Raw genomic sequence first — 15,317 nt, forward strand, 5'->3', positions numbered from 1 at the left:
CATTTGAGTTTTATAATTATATAGATTGTAAATTACTCTTAAAGTTTTAAATAGCATTTTTGGATGCAGTGAATGTTTTGTCTTCTAATGATTACCTTTATATTAAACAATGCTTCAAGCAATTACATTAACATCTTATCTGAGTAATATATAGTTATACATATGCAATAACAAAATGAAGAAATGGGGTTCAAGTTACTTTTCGTGCTTTTGATTTGATCAACATCTCATCAGTATGATCAGCATGCGATTCATTATCGTTACGTGTGCTTGAGATGCTGTTGTAGATGTTGAGCAGGTTATCTTTACTGAAGGAAGCCATTAGATTCAGATTGACAAAGTCTGTTCGGCACAGCCATTCCAACATGAAGAGACATATCTGAAAAACAAGAATACAAGACATGTTGTTGGCAATTATTTCAAAACAAGCTTTTCAAGCAGATAAAATTATTCATTGCTGAACATGCTGACATTTTTATTTAAAAAAACTTATGGTCATGACTCATTCTTTCTTTATTGCCCCTCATCTTTCCCTTTCTTTGGAGGGGACAACTTGTGACCCTTCACCGCTAACACCGGGGCTGGCCTTTTTCACTTTTCCATGGGTTGACGGCCACAAGAGTTTAGCTGCTACCGCCTCCACCTTCCTCTCCTCAACGTTAGACCTTCGCTGTAAGTTTTATCCATTTTGTTTCCACATTAGGACTTTGATTAATTTCTTACTTTCTATTTCGTTAATATTTTGGACTTATTCAATTTCGATGTATTTTTAAGTATTTTCTGCTTCCCCCTTCCACAGCAAGCTTCACACTAATTCTGTTTTATTCTTTCTTTCTGTTTTCAGTTTTTACCTTCTTCATTTTTAATAAACGTGTTGATTCAATTACAAAATGTCTTCAGAGTTTTAATTTTGGAGAAGTGTTTACACTTTCCATCGTAAAACTTAAAACACTAGACAATGGAGCATGTGGTCTTTATGGGACGGAACACTTATCAATTCATACTTACTAACTGCGAGTGCTTTGCTGCGTCTGTCTGTAAATGGTGATTGATCAAGTTCAGAATTTTATCACAGTTAAGGCCACGGCATTTAGTGTTGAATGTTTCTAAATCAGTGCGTGAAGGAATTTGTCGGGGGTTTTGTATCATCTCCCTAACCAGTTGATCCTCTTCATTCCACTCGGGCAAACTGTATTCCTCAGAGTCAAGCCTAAACAATACACAAAAAGATACAGTCATTTCAATGACATAATCTATTTCTTTTGCTCAAAAAAATACAAAAATATTTAATTCATGAGAATTGGCAAAAAGCTTATAGTAACATCTTTAACAAAATTAAAAACTTTGAATAAACAGATATATTGTTTTTGAAACCATATTAAGATGCAAATATTTGATTAAAAAAAAATTAAATTATTTTTTTTTTAATTAGATGATTTTTTTAAATGAAATATTTGCATCTTAATATGGTTTTAAAACGGATTCTTTTTATTCAAAATTTTTATATTTAAATTACTTTTTTAAAATTATTTTCAAGAAACAACTACCAAAACAAATTGTTAATTCCAAAAGTTTTAAGCTGAGTTTTTTTCTTGTTACAAAATAGATGTTTTAACTTGTCTGAGTAACTCTTCGAAAAATGTGCAACTTTTATAATTTATTTAAAAATATTTTCCAATTTTACTGTTTGGAAAATATTTTTATTTGGTAAGGTTAAAAATATATAGAATATTTTTACTTATTCGGTAATGTAAGAAATAAATGATTTGCACTAAAACTTACCTGTCATCTATTAGTTCTGTGTTGGCCAGATTATCTTTATTGTTTGATATGTGGGATGAAGACAAACAATGAGGTTGAACAACATCAGCATCGTCATCCCAACCACCTCCTGCTTTGCCAGGGATATGTTGCGGCACAATCACTAAAACAAAAACAGTAATTTGAAATAATTAAAACAATTTGCTAAACTTTCCCAATGAATTCTAAAGAAATTCAGAGTTTGACTCATATACAGTTTTTATATATATATATATATATTTCTGTATAAATACATTTTCTTATATATATATAATATGTTAAGCATACTTTCAATTTAAAGGTACAAAATGATAAATGAAAAAAAAAACCTGTTGCTTACCTCGTGGAAGAGAATCTGTCAAAGTTTGAGTTAATATTTCTGTTTTCTGATCAAGTTTCACAGGCGCAAAATTGTTGCTCAGTTTGTGTGCATCAATCAGAAACGTTTGGTTGGACTGTGGAGATTCAGTCAGTTTGTCCAAAAAATTCCCAAGACTGTCCCTTAAAAGTTGGCCAGTTGTTTCTGCCATTTAAAAAATATCACACAAGGGATAGAAAAAATAATAAAATAAATAACATATTTAAAGCCATTTCTTTTATAAAAAAAAAACAATAATTTATCATGATGTTGTAGTTTGCTTGAATCATTGTGCATAATGTATAAAGAGTTGTGTTAGAAGGCTATGGCAATACAGTTAATGAGACAAGGTAAAAAGAATAATGACAATATTGAAAGATTTCAATAATTTTCAATTATAACTTGTCCATTTACCAACATGATGCATCGAACCAAAAAGGTATTGCGGTGTTATGTTTTTTTTTTGAATTTTCAGAAAGAAAATTGTTTTAAAATATGTATAGCTATCCAGTTGATATTTTGTTGAGAGTTGAATTAAACTGATTTCTTAGAATCAATGCAAAATTCAAACAAAAACTATTATATCCAGGCTTTTTAATTAAAGCGTGAAATTCTACTCTATTTAATGCCAATTACTCTAATAAAACAGCCTGGAAAAATATCTACAAAATAATTTTTAAAAAAAAACAAGTTCTTAATTAGCATTTTAGAGTGTAGAGGTGGATCAATTTTCTATATGAATTTAATGTAAAATGGTTACTCACTTTCTCGCCAGCTTGTTTTAATGATTACCCACTATTGAACTAGATAAGTATAAGAGAGAGATGGGAAACTATTTAGGTGGGATGACGGGTTGAGGGGAGCCTGGAATTTACTTGAAGAGTATAAAAATAGTCATTAATGGCAAATTAATCTTAAGGTCAATGCTGTGATCAAAATCCACATCATTAATTTATCATGAATAAATAATACATAATTCATAAGTGGTCCCCAGTCACAGGTATATCTTCATTTGGGGAAATGACGACGTTAGGTTTCCACAACTCTTGCAGGGTGATGTTGACATCCCCCTACATACGAGGCCTGATATTTCTATATCGGTCACCCATCTGGTACTGACTAGGCTCAATGTTGCTTAACTTTAGTGCGTCAATGTGATTATGCCGTATTGTATTTATTGCTGTTCGGCTGAGGTATGGTTTGGTTCAGTTCAAGGTGGTCCATCCTCCCAGGCTTTATGTTCTGTCTGAGAAGAGGTTAGTCTACTTTTTTTTAGCCATTTTTTGTAAAACAGAGTGTGTTGGCTTTTTAAAACAACACCTGACCTTGTGTCTGACTTGTAGAAGAGGAGGTAAATAAAATACTGTTGCAACATCTGGGCTTGTGCACCAACCACTAGACTCTCCTTCTGGGACTGGGTGCAAAAACGAATTTCTAATCTAATAAGTCCCACACTGCTTGTCAAGATCCAGCTCCTGTCACATCACTGCAGAGATGTATCTCTGTGCTTGTTTTATAAGTACTTTTACAGAACATGCGCCAGGTAACTCACCAGACTAGTTGCTACACCTCACCCTTTTATGTGTCAGTGACGATATTCTTTGTTTGGAGTGAATTGAAGTATAAAAAAAAGTTGTGTTGCATAAAGTTAATTTTTTTTATGATGTTATTATTCCTAACCTTCAGAGACAAGCAGTCAAATATAATTATTAATCATGGTCCCAAAAGATAAAGAACGTCTACATCCCCATCGAATAAATAAAAGTGGTATCCTTGTGCCAGACTAGTAATTTATGAAATCTGTGAAAGTAACATACTTGGCTGGTGCTGAGGAGAATTTCCAAAGCCTTCCATTTTACCACTTCCCGGGATGTTACCCATTCCTGTTGGCGCTGAAGAAAAGAAAACAAGAATAAATCAAAAATCGCTCAAAGAAAACTGGATCAATTTAATCTCAGCAGAACGGATCAAATAAGAATTTTGGAATTTTTTAGATGACGATTTTATTATTTGACCAAATGTTTTAAATCATGAATTATACGAACTACTGTTCTGATTGCCACAACTTTTTTGGCCAATATAACCTCCGACCTTCTTCAGTTGCATCTTATTGAACTCAGAAACATCAAGATTTTAAGCAAAAATAAAACAAGAAAATACAAATCTACAAACCAGAATTTGAAGAATACGACTTTTTGGGGTCAGTTTCGGATTCCCTTTTGCGTTCAGCATCAAATAAAACTTCAGAAAGACTCTGCAAGAAAAATGTTTAAAAAATAATACTCACACATGCGCATACATATACATACATATATATATTAGTGTTGGGGCGATTAATCGGAATCGGGAATCAGAAAAATCGGAACTTTTTGGGGTATCAGAATCGGTACCAGAATTGGAAAATTTTGTTTATTTTCCAATGCCAAAACCGATTCCTTGAATTATCTTTATTTGATTTTGCTTTTATAAAACGTCTATCACTGCTTGCATTAATAATAAAATAATAAATATTTATTGATTTAAACTTCCAGTAAGACTAAAATCTTTACATCACCCCCTTCACAAGTGTGTTTTTACGTTTGAGAAAATATAGGCACATTCAAAATGTGTTTTTACAGTAATCAGGACAACAAAAGACTAAGTCCAAATTCATCATAAGTTGATTTATTATAGGCACAACCAAAAAATGGAAAAAATAAACAAGCAGTTGTTTATAAACAAATTAAAATCTATTAAAATCCATTCTTGAGCAACTTTTTTTTCCAGAAAGATAAAAACCTTAATTTTATTATATGAAAAGTAAAAAGCAGAATAATATAAAACTTTTTCTACTATTTTTAATAGAATTTTAAATTTTCAAAAATGATACCATCCACCACCATTTTTATCTCAATCGTTAAAACATTAAGATATTTTTGAAAAGGTTTTTTAACCAAATAATTTTTCGTCTAAATAAGAATATACCTGAATTTTAAATAATTCCAACTTGTTATACCATTCTATACATTTGCATAGCGAAATAAAAAAAAATTAATGATGATAGGTTAAAATTAAGTATGGAGGCCTGGATATGACTAAATAAACTTATTTAGCCATGTATTTTTAATGTTTGGTTTCACAATTAAGTGAAGAGTTCAATTCTTTTTTCATAAGTGATATATATGTCATATGTGTTGAAAACAACTCCATCGAGTATCACGGTTGGGCCACCATAGGTGAATCAACAAGAAATTGCAGAAAGAAATCATCATATTTTTAGCAAAGTGTGCAGTTATTTATTGATTCTTTTTTCTTTTTTCGTATTGATTCTTTAAAGCATTTACTATTTAATGGAATATTAGCAATACTGGGCTCACTAAAAAAAAAATTATTTATTTTTCAAAGATTGAAAGTAGTGGTTTTTGCAAAAATAATGAAAATGTATAATTTTTTTTTTTTTTTGCTAATCTGAAAGATAATAATTATTAACATATTCAACAAATTTCACAATTCAAAACACAAAAGATGAAAAATAAAACACATTCAAAATTTGGATTTTCAACCTTAAGGTCTGATATGTGCGCTGTTGTTTTTTTCCCCCTTTTTTTTAATCTACAATCCTCACCCTCCCCACAATTTGGCTAATTATTTTAAGCATATTTGGACCCACAAATAAAGGGGAATGTTGTAGACAAATAAATAAATATATATATATAATAGCAATACACATGAAAAAATTTGAAATACCTTAAAATATTTCAATATTGGTATACATAGAAAGAGCTTGATGAGCTAAGAAATAATCTTTTTAAATTTTTTAAATCAAATTAAAATCAAGTAAGTTATGGCTATTTTTGTGCCTCACATGTTTGGATATTTTTTCCTCTTTAAGACCATATGCATTTCGTCACATTTTTTACAATACTTTTTCAGTAAAAATGTCATATCAGAAGATTAAGCAATGAAATTTACCATATAAGTGTATTTCTGTACAAGGAATCTGAATATGCTACTGAAAATCTCCAAAAATTAATGGTTTCCACATAATCTGCAGTAAATGCACATAAATATGCTGCAATTCCTTAAAAATTCTATATATCCATTAAAAGAAAAAAGTTAAAGAACTCAAAGCTGAATTGTAATGCATTATATGTACAAATAATTGAAATCGAAATCTAGGACGGTTTAAGGGCAGTTAACCATTTTTTTTCTATCGGAGATAAATCCTGTGTGCCTTTTTTTTTTTAAAGACGATTATGTGTGGTTTTAAGATCTTTGCAATTATGAGAGGGTGGGAAGGTTGCCACTCTGACTTTGGGTTAATGATAGAGCTAAGGAAGTTAGAAAATATGCGCTAATCTGAAAAAAAAATTGATAATCTTTGTAAATTTTCTTGTATAATTTTGTCAATGAAAAGAATACTTATTTCACGATGATATAATAACTATGCCTGTCACCAGTCATGGATTCTAGTTGCATGATTGCAAAGCCTCTTATAGGAATCACCTTGATTCTTATCCATATGTACATTATCCTGTTTTTTTTGTTACAGGTGTTACGTAATTTCATTTAATGTAATTGTAAAATCTTAATATCATCTGATAACTCACCTGGGCTGTTTGTCTAACCATCAGGTAAGGGATGTTCCCATGTAGGGGGTCAGGTGGGCCACTGAACTCTGGAAGGTTAAAAGAATAATTATTCAGTCGACATAAAGAGTAGAAAGTGGGTCTTGGGTTTACATTCAGCAGCCTTGTGACTTACTTCCCTCTTTGCTTCTCGAAATTTGCCAAAACTAAACTATTTGTTCCTTGTACCATCTAAGAGATGCCTTTGATAGTTTCCAGACTTTTTTCTACAGGCATTTAAAATTATAGACTCTTGAAAATTCAGTATGTTTATTGCTATTGGCAATGAGTAGAGGGAGAAAGGAAGATCATTTATGCAGACCACAAACGTGTTTACAATGGGCTGTGTGTTTGACATGCCTGATCTATAGTATCAGACTTGACTGACTTGTTAGTTGTTGGTATAGACCAATTCATACTCTCCAAGAACATCAGTTTTTGTGGAAGAAACCATATAGCTGCCAACGTAATGAATTCAGCAACTAGCTTGATGTTAACACCAGAGAGCATAGTAATTGAGACACTGACATACAGACAAATGTCACCCACAGTTGATTCAAGACAATATAGCAAAGACTGGACATCCGCTATGGTGTCGACAATAAGCCAGATCATCAGTATAGTATAAAATGTTGAATGATCTTGCGTCATGATCTGAATGTTAGATTAGAAATCGTGGAATAATGCTTTGATGAAATTATTGTGAGATTTTAAAAATAAACAAAACTGATTTCTAGGCTAGTTAGTTATGTCGAGAAACAAACAACTGGAATAGTTAGAAAATAGAAAAATGTCAAAGCAAGTTTTATAACTGATTAGTGAAGATGTCTCTAGGCTGGTTCTCACTGATGAAGACTCAGCTAAACATTCCCCACCCCCCCACTCTTCTATACATAAAGAAGCCGGAGGCAACTTTCTAACACCAAAATATAGTTCCTTTTGCGTTTTTTTTTTCATTTCTTCAATGGTAAAAATACAACAAGATGTTAAGAGAATTCTTTAATAGAAGTTTTTACTCTTTCTTTTTGATTAACGTAACCCCCAGCAAAAAAATGCGCCTAACCATTGCTTTGTGCGTGTGTGTGTGGGGGGGCACGTTATACAAAATTATGTTGTATCAAAATTAAACTAATTACATCAAATTCGTTTCCATTTTTATAACCACCCAATAGATAAAAACGAGGCCAACAAACGAATTATAAAACACATACTAGTTGCTTCTTTGATACCAGTAGCTTGACGTCGAAGGCCATGGCGGAAATCTGGGTGCCCTTTTTCTACAATATATGTCATCAATTTTAAAACCTGAAAATAATTTAAAAAAACAATTTACACAAATATAAAGGTAAGCTTTTTTTATCCTCCAAAATAAAATTTATACAATAGTTTTGCATTTGTTAATAAGACACACACTCACACAAACATCCAAATGGTTAGAAGCGTTGTCGACTAGACAGTATACTAAGTTTGAAACATAGGACAGTCTACCTACACTGAAAAGCCATGATGCAGCAACACAGTCCATCTATGATTAACTGCATCTGCTGCATTCTTGAGTTGAGCATAGCAGTAAGTGAAATCGTTAAGTACCATTAATAATAATGCAAAGCTTTTCATATAAAAATAGTGGGGCTTTGCAAGCTGATTCTTTTGTTATTATTTCTGAAGTTATTCAGTTTATTGTTAAAATATTTTTGACACTCGTGCTATCTTGAGATTAGTCAGATAATTTATTTGTAAAATAAATTCTTCTTTTAGAAACGAAATCTAATAATGTGGCAGATTTAGTTTTTGAAAATTGCTTTTGTTAATATTTTCCAGTGCGAGGAAAGATATAAAAATATCTACCATGTTTGGAAATTTCATTCATTATTTTGAAGTTTCACTCACACAAACATCCAAATGGTTAGAAGCGTTGTCGACTAGACAGTATACTAAGTTTGAAACATAGGACAGTCTACCTACACTGAAAAGCCATGATACAGCAACACAGTCCATCTATGATTAACTTAAATTAAGAAAATAGAATATCAAACATACAAAATTTCCAGTTTTATTATTAACCCTTTATGACCCAAATTATGATATAGATAATTAAATAAAAATTTTATTGTTAATTTTGTGACCTGAATGATGTAGATGATTAAAAAAAATTTATTGTTAATTTTGTGACTTGAATTATGATGTAGATGATTAAAAAAATATTTATTGTTAATTTTGTGACCCAAATTATGATGTAGATAATTAAATAAAAATGTTATTGATAATTTTGTGACTTGAATTATGATGTAGATGATTAAAAAAAGTTTTATTGTTAATTTTGTGACTTGAATTATGATGCAGATGATTAAAAAAAAATTTTTATTGTTAATTTTAGATAGTGGCATACTGAATGTAAGCAATGGACAGTTGCAATATGGAAGTGTTGGACACCTCCCCAGATACTGAACTAATGCATACAAGGTGTGTTTGAATCAATTCCCACTTTATATGCTGTTATATTCATTTATTTACGACTTGAAAAATTAGTTCAATCAGGTTATGAATGGTTAAGAAAATTTTGAAAACAGTTTCTTCTTACTTTGAGTTTTGTGTGGTAGGATCTTTTCTCCAACTGACTGACCAGAAATTCAAGCAAACTAATGCAGTATCCAGGCGATTCATAGCTGATTTCTGATTTGGTTAAAGAGAAAATCAACTTTTTTTTTTCATAATTTTCGAGATGCGAATTGAAAAATTGTATTTTATCCAGACTAAAATTCTCACCTATGTTCTTATATTCAAAATATTTTGGCTGATGTAACCTCTGACCTTTACTATGAAAGCCATACAGAAATTCTAATTAAATATTTAATCCAAAGAAAGCAGATCATTATCATTTTGTCAGTCATGATTGGACAAAAATTTGTTATTTTTAGTTATTATTAGTGTTGCGACAATTAATTGGAATCGAGAATTGGAAAAATCAGGGATTTTTAGGGTATCAGAATCGGTATCTGAAAAATTTAAGCCTATTTTCCGATGTCTAAATTAATTCTTTAAATTATCTTTTTATTTGATTTTGGTTTAAGAAACAACTTCCACTGCTTGTAGTAATAAAAAAATAATAAATATTTATTGATTTAAGCTTCCAGTAAAACTAAAATCTCTGGATCACCTCACAAGCGTGTTTTTACGTTCAAGAAAATAAAGGCACATTTAAGATGTTTTTACAGTAATCAGGACAAAATAACACTTTCATAATTAAACATTTTTTTTACAAGTAAGTCGCCACTTATAAAGGCCCGGAGGCCACTCGGGGATAAGGGTTATTGTGTTTAAAGTAATCAATGGGATAATATCGTCGTAATTGCTAGTAATGAATATCTGATTAAGGGGGCGGTTCAACAGAAACTTGAATATCAAATATATAAATATTTAGAGATTTATAAAGAATCGGATTTAGTAATTGTATTGGAATCAGGAAAAAATATTGGAATCGTCCCATCACTAGTTATTATTGCCTGTAGTAAAGATTGAACCTTCAACCTTTAGAAGATTGGAACTTAGAACTGATTGTTAACTAACATTTTTAACCATTAGGCCATATTTATCCACGTGGACATATAGCCCTGTTGTTAAAAGTATTTGTTAAATATTGGGTTTGATTCAAAATTTGATACCATTTTACAGAGTTCAACATAAAGATTGCAGAGTTTGATGTAAAGATGCACGGAAGTCACATCAGCAGAAATGTTGCAAATATAACAACCAAGATGAGAATAGTAGTCAATATAATACAAAATAAAATGGAGTCTCATGAACACAAATAAATAAAAACAAAATATAATACAAAATAAAATGGAGTCTCATGAACACAAATAAATACAAACAAAATATAATACAAAATAAAATGGAGTCTCATGAACACAAATAAATACAAACAAAATATAATACAAAATAAAATGGAGTCTCATGAACACAAATAAATACAAACAAAATATAATACAAAATAAAATGGAGTCTCATGAACACAAATAAATACAAACAAAATATAATACAAAATAAAATGGAGTCTCATGAACACAAATAAATACAAACAAAATATAATACAAAATAAAATGGAAAATAAATTTTAAAAAATCACATCTAACAATAGAAAATTTCAACCAAATGTACTTTCAGAATCCCAATTATACAGACTAGTAAAAGGAGTTAAATTTCTTTTTTTTTTTTTACTCTTTTTCACTCCTAACATGTATAACAGAGGATTGTGGAGAGTTGAGAAGCGACATGTCTGTCCACATTACATTTAAACTTCTGCAGGTTAGTACAGTTAGGAAAGTAAGAACGGTATAACTGGACGTATACTAAATATACTTACACCCTTACACAATAGAAGCATATAGGTTGTCATTGATGGACGTACATCCAAGCAGCATAACATTAATGCGGGAGTGCCTCAGAGGTCGATTCTTGGACCACTATTATTCCTGATATTCATAAATGACCTCACTGATAATATTGTGTCCGTGTAATGGGGCCGTAAATGGATGGTAACATTTAATGCTAATAAAACTAAGCTGCTCTCCTTTAACAATTACAAGGTTTGAACAGGCGGCATATGAAAGGGGCAAACCCTCAGTTTGTTCAGGTATGCTGAAAACGAATATCGCAAGGAAAATTAGCACAGACTGACTATAGATTCACCATCAAAGTATTGAAATATTTTTATTTTATTTTATAAAGGAATCACTACTTATCAAGCCCCAGAGGCAACTCGAGGGTAATGGTTAAAGTGTGTACAGTAGTCAATGGGACAATATCATAGTAATCGTTAGAAGTGTAAATTTGGTAAATTGGATTACTTAAGAGGAACGGCTCATCAAGAACTTGTTTACATTGGACTTGAAGACGACGAAATAAAAATATAAAGTTGAAAGAACTAGCGAAAAATATGATTTTAACGATGCCTTTAAAATCGTAAACTGTCTGTTCACATTTTTTTACATTTTTCGAAGATAATAAAAAGTGTAAAAAAAAAGCAAACCTTTAGAATCTTAAAAAGATCTCCCGGGAGCATTTTTGCAACATGAAAACTATACAAACCAAAATAAAGAGAGGAGGCAACCCTACTCAAAAATATGGTTTATTACATCGCCTAAAAAAAAGAAGAATCAGGGGCTCCAATAATACGATAATTTGGTGGGGAAGTAAATTGTTTTCTTTTTTCTAACTTGGTTTTAAAAAGTTATTATTTTCATGAACTCTAACCACACCTCACAACCCTAATCCGGCCGGTCGGAGAAAAAAGTTTTTATTTTTTTAAATTTTGTTCAAACCGACAACACACATACGCACGCATGTACACACATACACAGACACACACACACACACACACACACACACACACACACACACGCACGCACACACACACACGCACGCACACATAAGCATCGCTTGTCACCAGGCTAAAGAAGAGAGAAAGTGGGGGAAGGAGAGAAAGGGTCGTGTTCTCTGCACTGCACGGGCCGGGGTCAAACAGAAGTTAAATGAAATCGATTATAAATCGCTCGACAAAGTTGTGTCTGAACTTTTTATTCTATGAAACTTAAGATTAATAAAACGAAATAATCGTGACCCGTGGAAATTCCACGGCGAATATTTCGCATTCAAGAGAACAAAACGAAAAAATAGTGAACAAATAAATATATAAGAAAATGAATGTTACCAAAGGCAAGATAAGTTACTCTTCTACCTACCTAGATCACATTTTTTGTTGTTTTAACTTATTTTAAAACGTTTATTTCACATAAACAAAAGTCGCGCACAGTTTTAAGTTAGAAAAATAAAGAAGTGTCTGACATTTTACAGACATCTTGTGAGACTCGATAATCGCTCGAAACTCGAAAATTAAGCAAAATACTGGAAGCAACACATCCAATAAATGTCAGTAAACGTTCGAACATGTTTTCTTTTTCACATTAGCGAAACACTTATCAGAGAAAAAGCGAAAATGAGAAGCAAACACAAATGAAGAAGTCGGTTTTTATCGTTGAGCACAAAAACAAAAACAAAAAGAGTATCTAATCTAATAGGCCCCATGCTATAGGTCAATCTCCAAAGTCTGTCCCATCGCCTCAGTGTTGCATCCCTGTTTACAAGTACTTTAATGGGATGTGCTCTGATTAAGCCATAGCACTTATACCAGTGCCCGGAAAACTTGTCCCGGGAAAACTCGTCTCCGGAAAAACCGTACCCGGAAAACTCGTACCGTTCACTTTGATCAGGTATGCTGAAAACGAATATCGCAAGGAAAATTAGCAGAGAATGACCGACTACTAGTTTTGGAGCTAGTTTTATTAATGCATGTATTTTGAAATGTAAATCACAGGCGGCCATGTTTGAACAGGCGGCATATGAAAGGGCCAACCCACAGTTTGTTCAGGTATGTTGAAAACGAATATCGCAAGGAAAATCAGCACAGACTGACTATAGATTCACCATCAAAGTATTGAAATATATTTTTTTATTTTATAAACGAATCACTACTTATCAAGCCCCAGAGGCCACTCGGGGATAAGGGTTAAAGTGTGTACAGTAGTCAATGGAGTCCATTGACTACTGTACACACTGTTGACAATGGACAATATCATAGTAATCGTTAGAAGTGTAAATTTGGTAAATTGGATTACTTAAGAGGAACGGCGAATCAAGAACTTGTTTACATTGGACTTTAAGACGACGAAATAAAAATATAAAGTTGAAAGAACTAGCGAAAAATACCATTTTAACGATGCTTTTCAAATCGTAAACAGCCTGTTTACATTTTTTTACATTTAAAAAGTGTAAAAAAAAAGCAAACCTTTAGAATCTTAAAAAGATCTCCCGAGAGCATTTTTGCAACATGAAAAATATACAAACCAAAATAAAGAGAGGAGGCAACCTACTCAAAAATATGGTTTATTACATCGCCTAAAAAAAAGAAGAATCGGGGCCTCCAATAATACGATAATTTGGTGGGGAAGTAAATTGTTTTCTTTTTTCTAACTTGGTTTTAAAAAGTTTTTATTGCTAACATTTATTTTCATGAACTCTAACCACACCTCACAACCCTAATCCGGCCGGTCGGGAAAAAAGTTTTTATTTTTTTAAATTTTGGTGAAACGCACGCACGCACGCACACACGCATACATAAGCATATCGCTTGTCACCAGGCTAAAGAAGAGAGAAAGTGGGGGGAAGGAGAGAAAGGGTCGTCTTCTCTGCACTGCACGGGCCGGGGTCAAACAGAAGTTAAATGAAATCGATTAAAATGGCTCCACAAAGTTGTGTCTGAACTTTTTATTCTATGAAACTTAAGATTAATAAAACGAAATAATCGTGACCCGTGGAAATTCCACGGCGAATATTTCGCATTCAATAAGAACAAAACGAAAAAGTAGTGAACAAATAAATATATAAGAAAATGAATGTTACCAAAGGCAAGATAAGTTACCCTTCTACCTACCTAGATCACATTTTTGTTGTTTTAACTTATTTTAAAACGTTTATTTAACACAAACAAAAGTAGCGCACAGTTTTAAGTTAGAACAATAAATAAGTGTCTGATATTTTACAGACATCTTGTGAGACTCGATAATCGCTCGAAACTCGAAAATTAAGCAAAATACTGGTAGCAACACATCCAATAAATGTCAGCAAACGTTCGAACATGTTTTCTTTTTCACATTAGCGAAACTCTTATCAGAGCAAAAGCGAAAATGAGAAGCAAACACAAATGAAGAAGTCGGTTTTTATCGTTGAGCACAAAAACAACAAAAAAGTATCTAATCTAATAGGCCCCGTGCTATAGGTCAATCTCCAAAGTCTGTCCCATCGCCTCAGAGTTGTATCCCTGTTTACAAGTACTTTAATGGGATGTGCTCTGATGAATCCATAGCACTTATACCAGTGCCCGGAAAACTTGTCCCGGGAACACTCGTCTCCGGAATAACCGTACCCGGAAAACTCGCACTGTTCAGTTTGTTCAGGTATGCTGAAAACGAATATCGCAAGGAGAATTAGCAGAGACAAATAGTTTTGGAGCTAGATTTATTAATGCGTGTATTGTGAAATGTAAATCACTGGCGACCATGTTTGAACAGGCGGCATATGAAAGGGGCCAACCCTCAGTTTGTTCAGGTATGCTGAAAACGAATATCGCAAGGAAAATTAGCAGAGACAAATAGTTTTGGAGCTAGTTTTATTAATGCGTGTGTTTGGAAATGTAAATCACTGGCGACCATGTTTGAACAGTTTGAACAGTCGGCATATGAAAGTGGTCAACCCTCAGTTTGTTCAGGTATGCTGAAAACGAATATCGCAAGGAGAATTAGCAGAGACAAATAGATTTTGGGCTAGTTTTATTAATGCGTGTATTTGGAAATGTAAATCACTGGCGACCATGTTTGAACAGGCGGCATATGAAATGGGCCAACCCTCAGTTTGTTCAGGTATGCTGAAAACGAATATCGCAAGGAAAATTAGCAGAGACAAATAGTTTTCGAGCTAGTTTTATTAATGCATGTATT

This window comes from Euprymna scolopes, chromosome 19, assembly GCF_053919585.1.
Source record: "Euprymna scolopes isolate OS-2025 chromosome 19, ASM5391958v1, whole genome shotgun sequence".
Taxonomy (NCBI): domain Eukaryota; kingdom Metazoa; phylum Mollusca; class Cephalopoda; order Sepiida; family Sepiolidae; genus Euprymna; species Euprymna scolopes.